The sequence below is a fragment of the Choloepus didactylus genome, chromosome 7 (assembly GCF_015220235.1).
Source record: "Choloepus didactylus isolate mChoDid1 chromosome 7, mChoDid1.pri, whole genome shotgun sequence".
Classification (NCBI taxonomy): domain Eukaryota; kingdom Metazoa; phylum Chordata; class Mammalia; order Pilosa; family Megalonychidae; genus Choloepus; species Choloepus didactylus.
This window is the reverse complement of record NC_051313.1, coordinates 92,848,840-92,866,432: the sequence shown is the minus strand read 5'-3', so window position 1 is coordinate 92,866,432 and position 17,593 is coordinate 92,848,840. Positions and strand designations below refer to the sequence as shown.

At 37.2% G+C, this 17,593-nt stretch overlaps 1 pseudogene; it reads right to left on the bottom strand.

Annotated features, from left to right (window-relative positions):
• Positions 1-11,838: 11,838 nt before the first annotated feature.
• Positions 11,839-12,593, bottom strand: LOC119540388 (annotated as a pseudogene).
• Between the last annotated feature and the right edge of the window lie 5,000 nt (positions 12,594-17,593).

Sequence of the window (17,593 nt, the reverse complement as noted above, 5' to 3'; positions counted from 1 at the left end):
TCAAAGGAGTTCAAATGGATCTCTTAAATCAATTCACAGAGGTAAAGGAAAATATGGATAAAAAGCTAAAGGATATTAAGAAGACACTGTATGAGTATAAAGAAGAATTTCAAAGTATAAAAGAAATATAACAGAAATTATGGAGATGAAAGTCACATTAATAGAGATTAAAAATAAATAAAGGAGTACCACAGCAGATTTGAATAATTAATTAAGAAAGAATCAGAGAGCTAGAAGAGAGGACAATCAAAATCATACAGTCTCAGAAGGATAGATAAAGAAAAGAATAGAAAAATTGAGCAGTGTCTCAGGGATTTGTGAGACAGCATGAAGCACATAAAGATACACATTATGGGTGTCACAAAAGAAGAAGAGAAGGGAAAAGGGGCAGAAAGAATATTTGAGGAAATAATGGCCAAAAATTTCCCAACTCTGATGAAAGACATAAATATACATGTCTCAGATGCACAATATCCTGAATACAGGGTAAATCCTAATAAACCTACTCTAAAACACACACTAATCAGAATCTCAAATGTGAAAGAGAAAGAGAGAATTCTGAAAGCAGCAAGAGAAAAGTGATTTGTCACATACCAGGGGTCCTCAATAAGACTAAGTGCTGATTTCTCATCAGAAACCATGGAGGTGAGAAGGCAGTGGTATAATATATTTAAGGTAAGGAAATAGAAAAGCTGCGCACCAGAAATTCTTTATCTTGCAAAACTGTCCTTCAAAACTGAGGAAGAGTTTAAAATATTCACAGATAAACAGAAACTAAAAAGTTTTGTCAACAAAAGACCTAATAAGAATTAATAAAGGGAGTTCTTCAGGTTGAAAGGAAAAGACAGGAAAGTGTGGCTTGGAGTAATGTGAAGAAATGAAGATCTTCAGTAAGGGTAACTAAACAGCAAATGTATCTTCAGTATACAACTGTACTTTTTAATTCCTATAAGAGTAAGAATACAATTGAACAAGTAAAAGGCTTATTTCCTGATTATAGTCATGCAAAATATAAAGTAATAAAGTGGTACAGAAACCACATTAACAGGGGAACAGAGGGATATGGCAACAGAGAATGTGCATGCTGTCAAAGCTAAGGTGGTATATTTTCAAATTAGTAGTTACAGATGTAGGTCGTATAATATAAACCCCAAGGTAACCACAAAGAAAGTATTTTAAGAATATGCAGAAACAGAAATGAGAAAGGAACCAGTCAGATACATCACAAAAGATCAAATATACAGAAAAAGAGGTTGCAATAAAAGGAAGAGAGGCAAAAAAAATATGACGTACAAAAGCCAAAGAACAAATTAGCTGAAGTAAGTACTGCCTTTACAGTAATAACGGTGAATGTTAATGGATTAAAGTCCCCAAACAAAGACACAGATTAGCAGAATGGATAAAAAAGCATGATCCAACTATATGTTTGTTTTTTTTTTCTACAAGAGACCACCTTAGACCAAAAGTCACCAATAGGTTGAAAGTGGAAGGAACGAAAAATATATTCCATGCAAATAGTAACCAAAACAGCTACAGTAGCTATACCAATATCAGACAAAGTAGACTTTAAGTGAAAAGCCTTTAAAAGAGACAAAGTAAGACCCTATATATAAATAAAAGGGGAAATGTACCAAGAATAAATAACATTCAGAAATATTTATGGCCTAACCATAGTGCCCCAAAATACACTGACAAAACTCAAGGGAGAGAATGCACAATTACCTGATAATACATACTGTCAACCATTGATTGTATACTTTGGATGGATTGTATGATGTGTGAATATATCTCAATAAAATTACATTTTAAAAAAACTGAAGGGAGAGATAGATACCTCTAAAATAATAGTTGGAGACTTTAATACACCACTCTCATCAATAGATAGACCATCTAGATAAAAGAGCAATAAGGAATCAGCAAAGTTGAATAATATTATAAACTAGATCTTACATACTTAGAACATTGCATCCCCAAATAGCAGAATATACATTCTTCTCAAGTGCATATGGATCATTCTCCAAGACAAACCACATGCTGGGTCACAAAACAACTCTCAAAAAATTTAAAAAGATTGAAATTATATAAAATATCTTCTCTAGCCAGAATGGAAGGAAGCTGGAAAATTCACAAATATATGGGAGTTGAATAGCACACTCTTAATCAGTGGATCAAAGAGAAATTGCAAGGGAAATATCTTGAGATGAATGAAAATGAGAGCACAACATATGAAAACTTATGGGATGAACTGAAGGCAGTGCTGAGAGGGAAATTTATAGCCCTAAGTGCTTACATTAAAAAAGAAGAAAGAGCTAAAATCAAAGATCAAAGAGTACCCCTGGAGGACCTGTAAAAGAACAGAAAACTAAATCCAAAGCAAGCAAAAGAAAAAAAAAAATAAGAAAGATGAGAGCAGAAATAAATGAAATTGAGACTAAAAAGCAGTGGAGAAGATTAACAGGAACAAAAGGTAGTTCTTTGAAAAGATCAATAAAATTAACAAACTCTTTGCCAGACTGACAAAGAAAAAGAGAGAGAAGACACAAATAAATAAAATCAGAAAAGGGGGGGGGCATTTCTATTGACCCCAGAGAAATAAAAAGGATCATAAGAGGATACTATGAACTACTGTATGCCAACAGACTAGACAATTTGAATGGAAAAATTTCTAGAACAAATGAACAATGAACAACCTATATTGACTCTAGAAGAAATGGAAGATCTCAACAGACCAATTACAAGTAAAGAGATTGAATCAGTCATCAAAAACATCCCAACAAAGAATATTTGTTTTCGTATTGTACTATACCACAACAACAAAAGGAAGGGAAAGAATCACATGATCATATCAGTTGGCACAGAAAAGGCTTTTGACAAAATCCAGCGTCCTTTCTTGATAAAAACACTTAAAAAAAGAGTAATAGAAGGAAACTTCCTCAACATGATAAAAAGCATATATATAACACTCATAGCTAACATAATACTCAATGGTGAAAGACATAAAGCTTTCCCTCTAATATCTAGAACAAGACAATGAAGTACACTGTCACCACTGTTATTCAACATCATTTTACAGGTCGATCAAGTCAGAGCAGTTAGGCAAGAAAAAGAAATAAAAGGATCCAAGTTGGAAAGGAAGAAGTAAAACTTTCCCTATTTGCAGATGACATGATCCTCTATAAAGTCCTGAAAATTCTTCAACAAAGCTACTAGAGCTAATAAACAAGTTCAACAAAATGGCAGGATACAAGATCAACACGCAAAAATCTGTAGTGTTTATATACCCTAGTATGCTGGTTTGGATGTATTATGGCCCCCCAAATACCATTATCTTTGATGCAGTCTTGTGGAGGCAGACATATTAGTGTTGATTAGATTGGAATCCTTTGATTGTTTCCACCTCTGTGGAAATCAACTGTGAGTGAAATGTTTGACTGGATAATTTCCATGGAGGTGTTACCCTGCCCTTTCAGGGTGGGTGCTAATTGGATCTCTGGAATTCTATAAAGGAGTTCACAGACAGAAGGAGCAGAGCAGCTGTGAGTGACATTTTGCAGAGCAACTGAGAGTGACATTTTGAAGAGGAGCTGCAGCTAAGAGAGGACAAAATGCCCCAAGAGCAACATTTTGGAGAACACCATTTTTAAATGCAATCTGGGAGTAAGAGGATGCCAACCACGTGTCTTAACAGCTAACAGAGGTTTTCTGGATGCCAATGGCCCTTCTCCACTTAAGGAACCCTGTTGTAGATGCTTACCTTGGACACTTTATGGCCTTAAGACTGTAACTGTGTAACCAAATAAACCCCCTTTTTAAAAGCCAATCCATTTCTGGTGTTTCGCATTCTGGCAGCATTAGCAAACCAGAACACCTAGTAATGAGAAATCTGAGTAGAAAAAATATCCATTTATAATAGCAACTAAAATTATCATATATCTAGGAATAAATTTAACCAATGATGCAAAGTGCTTATACACAGGAAATTAGAAAACATTGCTAAAAGAAATCAAGGAGGGACTAAATAAATGGAAGGACATTCTGTGTTCATGGATTGGAAGACTAAATTTCTTTAAGATGTCAATTATACTCAAAATTATTTGTTAATTCAATGTAATCCCAATCAAAATTCCAATAGCCTACTTGCAGATTTGGAAAAGCCAATTATCCTATTTATTTGGAAGGTTAAGAGGCCCCAGTTGGCCAAAAACATCTTGAAAAAGAAGAATGAAGTTGGAGAACTCACACTTCCTGATTTCAAAGTTTATTACAAAGCTAGAGTGGTCAAAACAGCATGGTACTGGCATAAGGGTAGATAAATTGACAAATAGGATCTAATTAGTTAGGTCACATCTATGGCCATTGATTTTTGACAAGTTTGCCATGTTCACTCAACTAGGAGAGAATAGTCTCTTCAACAAATGGTGCTGGGAGAACTGGATATCCAAATGAAAATATGAAAGAAGACCCCTATCTCATACAATATATAAAAATTAACTTGAATGGATCAAAGGCCTAAATATAAGACCCAGGACTATAAAAACTCCTAGAAGAAAATGTAGGGAAGCATCTTCAGGATATTGTGTTAGGCAATGTTTGCTTAGAATTTATATCCAAAGCACAAGAAAAAAATGAATAAATGGGACCTCATCAAAATTAAAAAATGTTGTGCACCAAAGGAATTTATCATGAAAGCGAAAAGACAACCTACTCAATGGGAGAAAATATTTGGAACTATATATTCCTTGAGGGTTTAATATCCAGAATATATAAAGAATCCTGCAACTCAGCAGTAAAAGACAACCCAATTTAAAAATAGGCAAAATACTCGATAGGCATTTTTTCCAAAGAGGATATGCAGATGGCTAAGAACCAAGTGAAAAGATGCTCAACATCACTAGCTGTTAGGGAAATGCAAATCAAAACTGTGATGAGATATCATTTCACATTCACTAGAATGACTACTTTAAAAAAAAAAAAAACAGAAAATTACAAGTGTTGGAGAGGATATGGAGAAATAGGAATACTCATTCATTGGCGGTGGCAATGTAAAATGGTGCAGCTTCTTTTGAAGACAGTTTGGCCATTCCTTTACCATATGCTCTGGCAATTCCTCTAATAGGTATATACCTAGAATTGAAAGCAGGGATTCAAACAGAAATTTTCACACCAATGTTCCTAGTGGCATTATTCACAATTCCCAAAAGATGGAAGCAACCCAAATGTCTATCAGCACATGAATGGATAAACCAAATGTAGTATATATATACAATGGAATATTATTCAGTTGTAAAATGTAAGGAAGTCCTGATACATGTGATAACCTGGATGAAACGTAGAGATTTTATGCTGAGTGAAATAAGCCAGACACAAAAGGATAAATATGGTATGACTCATTTATATGAAATAATATGAATAAGCAAACTCATAGAGTTAGAATCTAGAATATTGGTTACCAGGGGCTAGATAGGAGGTAGAGAATGGAGAGTTAATGCTTAATTTGTACAGAATTTCCATTCAGGTTGATTATTATAAAGTTTTGGAAATAGATAGTGGTGATGGTAGCATAATATTGTGCATGTAATTAACAGCACTGGGTTATATATGGGAAAATTTTAGATTGTATATATGTTACTAGAATAAAATTTAAGAGATAAAACATAGGGCTGTATAACACAGTGAATCCTATAGTAGATGATGGACTATAGTTAATAGTACAAGTATAAAAATAAGTATAAAAATACTGTTTCATGAATTGTAACAAATGTACCACACTAATACAAATAGGGTGGTATATGGGAAAAAATACACCTAATGTAACTATGGAGCATAGTGAATAGTATAGTATTAATATTCTTTCATTAATTGTAACAAAGGAACCACACTAATGCAAAGTTGCAACAAAAGTATGGTATATGGGAAGGCTGGGTTTTTTTGTGTGTGTTTTTTGTTTGTTTTTTAACATACTTTTCTGTAAGCCTACAACTTCTCTAATTAAAAAAAATATATCAAACTGGAGTAATGAGCTTTGTGATCATGCCAAAAGTTTGACTTACTTTAGAAGCCCTCTGCTCAATATTAAGGGGTTAAACATGTCTTGACCAACACTTGAATGTCATAAAAATAGTTAACATTGCAATAGTACTTGGGCTAAGCTGAGCTAATTAACCTAAGAATGTGGTTTCTTTCTTAGAGTTTTCACAGTGACTAACTTAGAAATTTATCTCATATTTATACTATTTTATTACTCATATCTGAGCAAATGATGAATTTCAGCCAATCATTTTTACATTGTTAGGACATTTTGTTGATTTGAAGTTCAGAATGGTACAATGAATCATCTTTGCTATGACACTTCTATTTTTTTTAAAAAAAATGTTCTGCTATAAATTAATATAGCTGGCACCATATGCCAGTATATTCACATAGAACATATGATAAATAGGTTTGCTCATATTGCTTTTCTTCCTTGAAAAACTATTTAGCTTGATTTCATAAACTGAAGACATTAGGTAAGGCTGTTGAATAGCTGGACAGGAATTCTCTTCACTTGGTCTCGCATGCATGCACACTTTGATCATTCTCTGGTAGTTTACATGAATTTGCATAGGCAATTGTTGTTTGATTACGTGTACATCCTTTGTCCTTAATTACAATGACTGTTCTGCCTATTACCAAAGATATTAAAGAAGTCCATATTAAGAATTAAATAAGGTCTCCTATTGCACAATTCATTAGCCATACTCTTGATCCATCCAACTGCAAGAAAAAACAGTTTAGGGAAAGGAATTAACTAATGCATATGGACATGGCCATTAGTTATGGAACTCTCCTGCTCTTTAAAATGTTTTGTCAAAGAAAATGTTTTAAGCTAGTGAGTTCTGCTCTTTCAGGGAATTTTCCAATATAGAAATGTAATTTTATGCCTCCACCAATGGTATCACACTTAGAGGCCTCTTCTGCCACCTCTTAAAAGCAGTTTATGGAAACAAACAACTAAATATGTTCAAACATTTAGAGACAAGCAAAACTATATTCTCAGGGTTTGGTTCCCAAGGTCGAGTTTGTAAGGAAAATTTTGTCTCATGAATCAATACAATCTGATTGACTTCTATGCAAAACTTACTAGAGATTTGACTTTTGTCACTTCCTCCCCTTACTGTTCAAAAATATGTGTCCCGGTATTTACACATAACTTCAGTTAATTTGCTAATACCAACTTAAAAATATTTACAAATATTCAAAATAAAGGGGAAAATTTTAGATAGCTGAGTGGAGCCTCTGTGACAAAAAGGGAGATGTACTTGTCTACTTATTATAATTTATTTAGTAGCCATACAAGGAACACATACACACACATTCACACTTATCCCAGATATTTTTCTATTTTTACTGGAGATTCATTTGAAAACAAATCTTAATTTTAATATCAACTTAGTTTCAAATAATTTTCCAACTGCCTTCTTTTTTGGGGGGGGTGGTCCTCAATTATTATTATTATTTTTTTTATATTTTATTTTATTTTGAAATAAATTCAAAGTCACATGAATAGTTGCAAAAACAATACTAGCCCCATACACAGAATTCCATCATACCCTGACCCCCCTCCCCCAATAGCTTAATCCACCAACTTTAAGATGCTGTCACATCATTATTTCTTTCCCTCCCTATCTATCATCCATCATATATTTCTCTGTCTTCTGAATATATGACAGTTAGCTGCACACATCCTTGAACATCCACTATAATTCACGTATGTACTCCCCATGAACAAGAACATTCTTTTATGTAATTCCATTAAGCCCAGCTAAGAAGTATAAGAGATTCAACAATGATACAATGCTTACATTCTATATTTCCTTTTCCTTATATCTAAACTGTGTCCCTTCGAGCCACCTGTCCTCCACCCTCCAATCCCATCCAAGTTCATCCTTAGCATTCAATTGTCATCTAGTTAGACTGTCTTTTTTTTTTTTTCTTTTTTCAATTGTGTAAACATATATACAGCCTAAATCTTCCCATTCTGCCCCTTTCCTAGCCTTCCATTAGTGGGATTAATCACATTTAGAATGATGTTATGCTCTTTCCCACCATCCATTACTAGAAATTTCCCTTCACCTCAAACAGCAACCCTACACTCCTTTCTTAACTTCTCATTGCCCCTTCCCCCATTTCTCTTAATCCAGACTCTACTTTTCATCTCTATGGTTATATTCTCTGATAATTTCTTTGTGTTTACTGTGGGGCTTAAAATTAACCTCTTAAATCCCTATCAATCTTGTTTTTCTTTGATACCACCTTCACTTCAATAGGGCACATAAACTATGTTCCTATACTCCTTCAATTCCCCACCTTTATACAGTTGTCTAAAATTACATATTTTACATTGAGTTCAAAAACCATTGATTTGTCCTTAGAGTTTGTGCATTTTTTATCATGTGGGAAGGAAATAGTGGAGTTATAGTTCAAAAATTATTTACTTCTATTTGTATTCCATTGTGTTTGGAGAATGTTCTTTGAGTATATTCAATTTTTTTTTTTTTTTTTCAAATTTCTTGAGGCTTGTTTTATGTCTCAGCTTATGGTCCCTTTTGGGGAAAGATCTGTGATCACTAGAGAAAAATGAGTGTCCTGGTGATTTGGGATGCAAGGTACTATATATGTCTGTTAAAATTCTCTGTATCGCTTTCTCCTTTCTTTGTCTCTCTGTTGGTAGGGCTTCCTTTAGAATCTGAAGTAGGGCAGGTCTTTTATTGGCAAAGTCTCTCAGCATTTGTTTGTCTGTGAAAAATTTAAGCTCCCCCTCAAATTTGAAGGACAGTTTTGCTGGATAAAGTATTCTTGGTGGGAAATTTTTCTCTCTCAGAATTTTAAATATGTCATGCCACTGCCTTCTCACCTCCATGGTGGCTGCTGAGTAGTCACAAGTTAGTCTTATGTTGTTTCCTTTGTATGTGGTGAATTGCTTTTCTCTTGCTGCTTTCAGAACTTGCTCCTTCTGTTCAGAATTTGAGAGTCTGATCAGAATATGTCTTGGGGTGGGTTTATTTGGATTTATTGTATTTGGAGTTCGCTGGGCATTTATGCTTTGTGTGTTTATATTGTGTAGAAGGTTGGGGAAGTTTTCCCCAACAATTTCTTTGAATACTCTTTCTAGACCTTTACCCTTCTCTTCCCCTTCTGGGACACCAATGAGTCTTAAGTTTGGACATTTTATTTTATCTGTCATATCCCTGAGATCCATTGCGATTTTTTCAATTTTTTTCTCCATTCTTTCTTTTGTTCTTTCATTTTCTGTTCTGTGGATTTCTAGGACACTGAGAAGTTGTTCAGCTTCCTCTAGTCTTGAATTGTGAGTATCCAGAGTCTTTTTGATTTGGCCAACAGTTTATTTTATTTCCATAAGATCTTCTATTTTTTTTTATTTACTCTTGCAATGTCTTCTTTATGCTCTTCTAGAGTGTTTTTTATGGCGCTTATATCCTGGGCCATGGTCCTCTTGATGTCCTTTAAATCTTTTGCCATGTTTTCATTCTTTGATTGTACCTCTTTAATTAATTTTGCGAGGAATAACGTTTCTTCCAAAATCTTGATTTGTGTGTTTGGAGCTGGATTCTCCATATCATCTGGTTTTATCATATGCATTGAGATTTTCTGTTGTTTTTGGCCTCTTGGCATTTGTTTTGCTTGGTAGGGTTCTTAAAGGATATCGATCTAATTTTTCAGAGGCACAGCTTGGTGACGTGCACTTTCTCTAGGTAACCAGCAGATGGCATCTGTGAGCCACCTATATCCATCCAGGCAGCAGTGTGGGGAAATGATTCTTGTATGTTCAGTTGGGGAGCTCAGCCTGGGTGCACCGCTGGAGTCGCCCGCCCTGAATGTGGAGCGCGCACACGGGTGGTCAGGGAGGAGGGGCAGCTCTCTCTTGGTGTCCCATAAACCACCAGACTTGGCGTAGCACCTCTGGGTTCTCTGAGCGGATCCCCCCTCCCAGCCGCAATCCTCCCTCAGCCAAGAGAAAATGCTGTGCTATGTCATCAGTGTGCACTGTCCCTCTAGGGAAGCCCTGGGCCGCTTGGCTGTGCTGTGGGGCTCTCAGCTCATTTCAGAATGCAGATTGTGTGAGGCCATCTCCACTGCAACTCCTTGTGGGCTGAGAGCAGCCAAAGTTTTCTTCACAGAGAGAGAGCGAGAGACAGAATATTTCCCCCGATTTTCCCAAGGTCAGCTGTCACCAAAAGTCTCTGTCTGCTTGTTGAGGATTTACTGTCTTTATTGAGCTGTTATCACTAAAACCTCACTTGGGGCTGGGCTGAGAAAGTGCACAGCGCGGCTTCCGTGAGGGAGGGGCTCCCGGCTCTAGGTTCTTGGCTCTCAGCGCGGGTCCGCAATTTTACTTTCAGATTTTATACTGTGATCTCGGGCATTCCTCCCAATTCATATCGGTGGATGTTGAGTGTACGGTCACATTTGTCTCCCCACTACCATTCCAGGTTATTTATTGGTTTTTTGTTCATTTATGAATTGTTCTGGGGGAGACTAGGTCTTCCACGTCTTTCTATGCCACCATCTTCCCAGAATCCTCCCAACTGCCTTCTATATTCCAGTTAAATGCTGTAATTTCTGGCAATGCTTTATAACTATAGGAAGAATAATTGAAAATTAAAAATACTTTGCAAAGTTGTATACAAATCATTTGGGAAGCCAATTTAAAAATATTGACTTGAATGTCGCATTAATTATCAACATGCAATTGTTCTGACTTTTGGACAACAATGATGCTGCTTCCAAAAGCCTCCCCTGCTTCTTTTTCTTCATCCTGCCAGTACACTCTATACATGTTGTCAACCAAGAGAGATCTACATTAAGCAGAACCTGCTGCATAAAACGGTGTGGATAATAATAATTGTATCTGAGAAAATACTCCATTTCTTTCGCTTGGTTGTTTAAAACTGAGACAGGTCTGAAAAAGTGGTTGCCATATAAGACTAAAGGTTTTCCTGGGTATCCACTAGTTTTCCAACTTTTTTTTTTGGAGATGGAGGGAACTGAAAAAAGAAAGGAAGGTGATCATAAAGGAATTGCTGAGAGGCAAAAGAATGCACACCTAAAAATAAAACAAAATAAACCCCTAGCATGTCATGATCTGGAGCTTGAAGAAAAAAGGGCTCATCTGCATGTCTCTGAACTTAATATAAGCATTTTTTCCTTTAGAAATAAAATCTTGGTCACCTGGCTTAACAGAGGTTTCAGAAGCCTCCATAAAATCCATGAACTCTATGGCTATATGATTCTGCTTCTGCTTCTAATTATATGTGTGGCAAAAAGCACCCATATACTCTTAGCCAAAAAATAGTCATTGTGTTTGAATTAAAGGTTTCTGGGTCAGTCACCTCTAAAAAAACCAACTTATCATTCAGGAGACTATTGCCATTTCATATTAAAGCCTACTATGATTTCAATTAGTTTGTAAATAACTTTAAAAGCTTATGAATGAAATGCATCACACTAAAACTGTGTAAAAGCAACCATGTTTCAATTATGGGTTAAAAATGACTAACACAATGAGGTTGAATTAGTAAAATTAATATTCCAAGTAACTGCCAGGGAATTTCACAATGGGGTCAATGAAAATTTTTCTCTACTTACAATATGATCATAAACAGACTAATAAATCTTTTTTGGAATGATAAAAAGGCAAAAGTAGTAAAGCTATACTTTTTCTATAAAAGTTACTTGTGAATCTTTGGTGGGGATAGCTATTTTACATGAAGAAACAAAGAAGACATGACCGCTCTATTGCAAACCCAGGAACATTAGGCAATATAGTCTTAGAATGATCTAGTTATCTTCTTCCTCTCCATCATCTTTGGCATCTCATTTCCTCTTCTCCTTTTGTAGACCTTCTTCTTTCTCTTCTTTCTCTTACTGTCCTTCAACATAGTCGTCATCATCTTCTTCATCCTGAATTTCATTTTTCATTAATTGTAAGAGGCTCACTTCTCTCTCTCCCAATTCTGTGCCTACTTCATCTTTGTCCTCCTCTTCCTCCTCCTTATTTTCCTCATCCTTCTCTTCATATCCTTCAAGTGGGCCAACTTCCTCTTCCTCTTCCTCATCTTCATCATCCTCCTACTCAGAGTCTGGGGCTTCATTACCTTCCTGATGAAATCCAAGTATGTGGTTTGCCACAGTAATTCAAAAATACTTTCTCTATAATTTCCCAGATTTGTGATCTCACAGTTAAACAAGTCAAGACTTCTCAAGTTTTTAAGATTTTTCAAAGCTTCTATTGTGCCGAGGTTTTTTATTTGGTTTCCACTCAGGCTGAGGCAGGTAGATTTGGACATTTCCCTGCCAGGACTTCCAAGCCTCCAGAAATTATATTATCACTTAAGTTCCAATTTTCAAAGTTCATTTAAGTTTATTTAAGTGGGGAAACTGGGCCAGTGAACTTAGTTCCACCTTAGCCATATTCAGAACTCTGGTTCTTTAAAAGTATCATACAGGCCCTCAGTTTCCCCATTGACACGCAGGCAATTACCAAAGACTAATTCTGAGACCTCTTCCAGAGCTCTATTCCTTAACTCCAGGTTTATCCTCTCTTCATTTCCCTGTCCTCCTCCTCCCCTTCTGCCATTATTCTCCTCCCTTCCCTTTTCCTGTCTTTTCCACTATCCCCAAACCTAAAATTTAAAAAGGTTTGGAAATGAATGAAAAGAAAGGCAAATACCCAGCATCAACAGATAGGTATGCAGAAGAAAGAAGAGATGGCCAATGGGGTTCAAGGGGTTGCCTTCCCCCAACTCCATGCCCACACACTTGTGCACACAAACATGCGTGCACAACACACACACACACAGTTCCTTCTCCTTCACTGGCTGCTCAGGAACTCTGACATTTTTATGTACATATGTATATATATGTGTGTGTGTGTGTGTGTGTTTATTCATTTATTTTGGTTTTGGCATAAATGAGGACCAGTGACATGGCCAGGGACTACTCTGATGTAATATGTGGGGTTGGGGAAAGGAAGGAGAACAGAGGCTAGAGAGCATGTTTCAAATATACTTAACTCTAATCTCCCTGCCTTACTCCTACTATTCCCACTCTTCAGCTATATTTCCTATTAGATAACATATCAAATTCTTTCCATTTTGAACACAAAGCCAACTAATCAGACTACAGTGTGAATGACTGATAGTTCTTTAGGGCAGGCAGCAATCTGGGAACTCAGATGCAGGGTTTTTGTTTTTTGTTTTTTTTGAAATAAATTCAAAGTTAGAGGAACAGTTGCAAAAACAATACTAACCCCACACACAGAATTCCATCATACCCTGACCCCCCGCCCCTGATAGCTCAATCCACCAACTTTAACATGCTGTTACATCGCTATTTCTTTCCCTCCCTATATGTCATCCATTATCTATTGCTCTGTCTTCTGAACATATGAAAGCTAGCTGCACACATCCTTGAACATGCACTATAATTCACGTATACACTTCCCATGAACAAGAACATTCTTTTATGCAATCCCGTTAAGCGCAGCTAAGAAGTACAAGAGATTCAACAATGATACGAAGCTTACATTCTATATTTCCTTTACCTTATGCCTCAACTGTGTCCCTTTGAGCCACCTGTCCTCTATCCTCCAATCTCATCCAAGTTCATCCTTGGTATTTAATTGTCATCTATTTAGACTGTCTTTTTTTTTTTTTTTCAACTGTGGAAACATATATACAGCCTAAATCTTCCCATTCCACCCCCTCCCTAGCCTTCCATTAGTGGGATTAATCACATTGAGAATGTTGTAATGCTCTTTCCCACCATCCATTACTAGAAATTTTCCTTCAACTCAAACAGCAACCCTACACTCATTTCTTAACTCCCCATTGCCCCTTCCCCCATTTCTCTTAACCCAAACTCTACTTTTCATCTCTGTGGTCATATTCTCTGATAATTTCTTTGTGTTTACTGTGGGGCTTAAAATTAACCTCTTAAATCCCTATCAATCTTGTTTTTCTTTGATACCACCTTCACTTCAATAGGACACATAAACTATGTTCCTATACTCCTCCATTCACCCACCTTTATATAGTTGTCTAAAATTACATATTTTACATTGAGTCCAAAACCACTGATTTGTCTTTAGAGTTTGTGTGTTTTTTATCATGTAGGAAGTAAATAGTGGAGTTACAGTTCAAAAATTATTAGACTTCTATTTGTATTCCATTGTGGTTGGAGAATGTTCTTTGAGTATATTCAATTTTTTTTTTTTTTAATTTCTTGTGGCTTGCTTTATGTCCCAGCTTATGGTCCCTTCTGGAGAAAGATCCGTGATCACTGGAGAAAAATGAGTGTCCTGGTGATTTGGGATGTAAGGTACTATATATGTCTGTTAAAATTCTCTATATCTCTTTCTCCATTCTTTGTCTCTCTGTTGGTAGGGCTCCCTTTAGTATCTGAAGTAGGGCAGGTCTTTTATTGGCAAAGTCTCTCAGCATTTGTTTGTCTGTGAAAAATTTAAGCTCTCCCTCAAATTTGAAGGAGAGTTTTGCTGGATAAAGTATTCTTGGTGGGAAATTTTTCTCTCTCAGAATTTTAAATATGTCATGCCACTGCCTTCTCACCTCCATGGTGGCCGCTGAGTAGTCACAAGTTAGTCTTATGTTGTTTCCTTTGTTTGTAGTGAATTGCTTTTCTCTTGTTGATTTCAGAACTTGCTCCTTCTCTTCAGTATTTGAGAGTCTGATCAGAATATGTCTCAGAGTGGGTTTATTTGGATTTATTCTATTTGGAGTTCACTGGGCATTTATGCTTTGTGTATTAATATTGTGTAGAAGGTTGGGGAAGTTTTCCCCAACAATTTCTTTGAATACTCTTTCTAGACCTTTACACTTCTCTTCCCCTTCTGGGACACCAATGAGTCTTAAATTTGGATGTTTTATTTTATCTGTCATATCCCTGAGATCTATTTCGATTTTTTTGATTTTTTTCTCCATTCTTTCTTTTGTTCTTTCATTTTCTGTTCTGTGGACTTCTAGGACCCTGAGACGTTGTTCAGCTTCCTCTAGTCTTGTATTGTGAATATCCAGAGTCTTTTTATTTTGGCCAACAGTTTATTTTATTTCCATAAGATCTTCTATTTTTTTATTTACTCTTGGAATGTCTTCTTTATGCTCTTCTAGAGTCTTTTTTATGTCGCTTATATCCTGGGCAATGGTCTTCTTGATGTCCTTTAAATCCTTTGCCATGTTTTCGTTCCTCGATTGTAGTTCTTTGAGTAATTGTGCGAGGTACTGTGTCTCTTCCGATATCTTGATTTGTGTGTTTGGAGTTGGATTCTCCATATCGTCTGGTTTTATCATATGCATTAAGATTTTCTGTTGTTTTTGGCCTCTTGGCATTTGCTTTGCTTGATAGGGTTCTTTCAAGTTGTAAAAAAAAAAATGACAATCTAATTTTTCAGAAACACGTTTTGGTGGTGTACACGTTCTCTAACTAACCAGCAGATGGCCTCTGTGAGTCACCTATACCCCTCAAGTCAGTTCTCCAACTTGTCCCCACGGTGTGTGGGGAAATGATTCTTGTGGGGTTCAGTTGGAGAACTCAGTTTGGATGTGTTGCTGGAGCCATCTGCCCTAAATGTGGGGCGTGTGTATGGGTGACCAGGGAGGAAGGACAGCTTTAATATTCGAATCCCCCAGGTTCCTGGAGATTCAAGACCACTGCAAGGGTCTAAGCCTTCATTTCATTTCAGCCCCAGACCCTCTCTCTCACTGTCCCACAAACCACCGGACTTTGCGTAGTGTCCCTGGGTTCTCTGAGCGGGTCCCCCACCCAGCTGCAATCCTCCAGGACCTCTGCCGAGGGAATGCCATGCTATGTCACCAGTGTGTGCCATCCCTCAAAGGAAGCCCTGGGCCGCTGGGCTGTGCTGGGGCGCTTTCAGCCTGATGCAAAGATGGCCAAACGGGGCATCACCACACCCCCTCCTTGCACAGTTCCTCCTTCCCAGCTGCAGGACAACTGGCGGAGCTCTGGGCTGTGGGCACGGCCCCAGGCAGAAGTTTATCCAGCCCTCCGGGGAGCCAGCTGCTAGCCGCAGGGTTTCTTTCTGCTTCCGGCTCTCCCCTCCATTACCCCGGCCCCAAGGGTATCTGCAGCAGGCTGTCTTCCAGGCCAGACACCGAGAGGACAGCCCAGCCCCCTCTTGCTGTGTTTTGCTGCATGGTTTCCACTATTGCAGCTGCAGCCGCTCTTGGGTTTTTCCCTTTTTTTTTTTAAAGGAGCCCGTCAGTCTCCAAACGCCAAACCCTGGGTTCCTCAGACTGCCACGTGGCTGCGGGTCTTCCAGCCAGCTTACTCACTCGTTTCAGAATGCAGACTCCCGGTTTCACCAAGTATACGGCCCCTGTGGAACTAGGAGCCCTCATCCAGCTGGCGCATCGCTGTAACTGGTATTCTGGGTCACTTTCTGGTTTTTATCTAGTGTTTTTCATGGAGGTGTTTTTTTTGCCCTGTCTCACCTAGCCGCCATCTTAGTTTTCCAATTGATAGTTCTTAAATCCTCCTTATTCTTTGCATTTTATTGGTGGTGCATGTTAATCTAAACGAAACTGTATTGTGGAACTCCAGCTTCTATAACCATGTTAAGAGAAAAACGTCAAGCAGTGAGCACATGAGACAAATGGGAATATACTATTTTGGGTGGAAGTACTTCCTTGTAGGTTGCTCCCAGGGTCAGCTTTCCCAGCTGTTTCTGCTTTTATTATATTACCTGCTTTCCTTTCTCAACCCATAGATTTAAAAAAATGCTGTTTCTTTACAGTAGATTCATTCTGACTGTAGTTATATTCTGATTCATTGCTAACTGATCAGCTGTGTGCCAACTATGCTTAGGATATGTGCTTTTAGAATCTATTTAGTTGGAGCTTTCAGGTTTCTCTGGGAGGTAAAGCTTCAGGATATAGCATACAATTTTTGTTTCTTTGCTTGTGAAATATTCTCCTATCTATAAAGTTTCTGGTCTATCCTTCATCTTCATTCTAACTACCCTGTGCACATTGTGCTTTTATTATAACTTTCATGAAGTCCTTTTGGAAATTGGAAGGGATATAAATAATTTAAATATGGGAATGTCATCCTAATAGCTTGTCTTTTATATGTTCTGGTTCCAGTTCTCACTCCAATCCCATATTAGAACATGAGAAAAAGATAAAGAAAGAAGATTAGCTTATATGAGAATGTTATTTTCTCAGCTAATTATTCAATAATTAAAAGCCTCTTAACAAGATAACCTCGCAGGGAAATCATTTTGTTCCAATGATCAGCTTCCCCTGTCCGCGGCCACATTCCTTTCTCTGTTGCCACTTCTGGGAAACCAGATGACCCTTATTAGGCAAAAGGGGGCAGTCAACAGAGGACACTGGAGCTTAGTCAGGAAGAAAATATTATTGCAGATTTTAACAACCACCGGTGAAAAGGGGACAATACTTTGACAAAGAAAAACGTTAAATTACTCAGAATGGTAACAACTAGATGAAGTTAGGAAGACAGAGAAAAGACTAGAACAAGGTAAAAGAGTGAGGCGAAA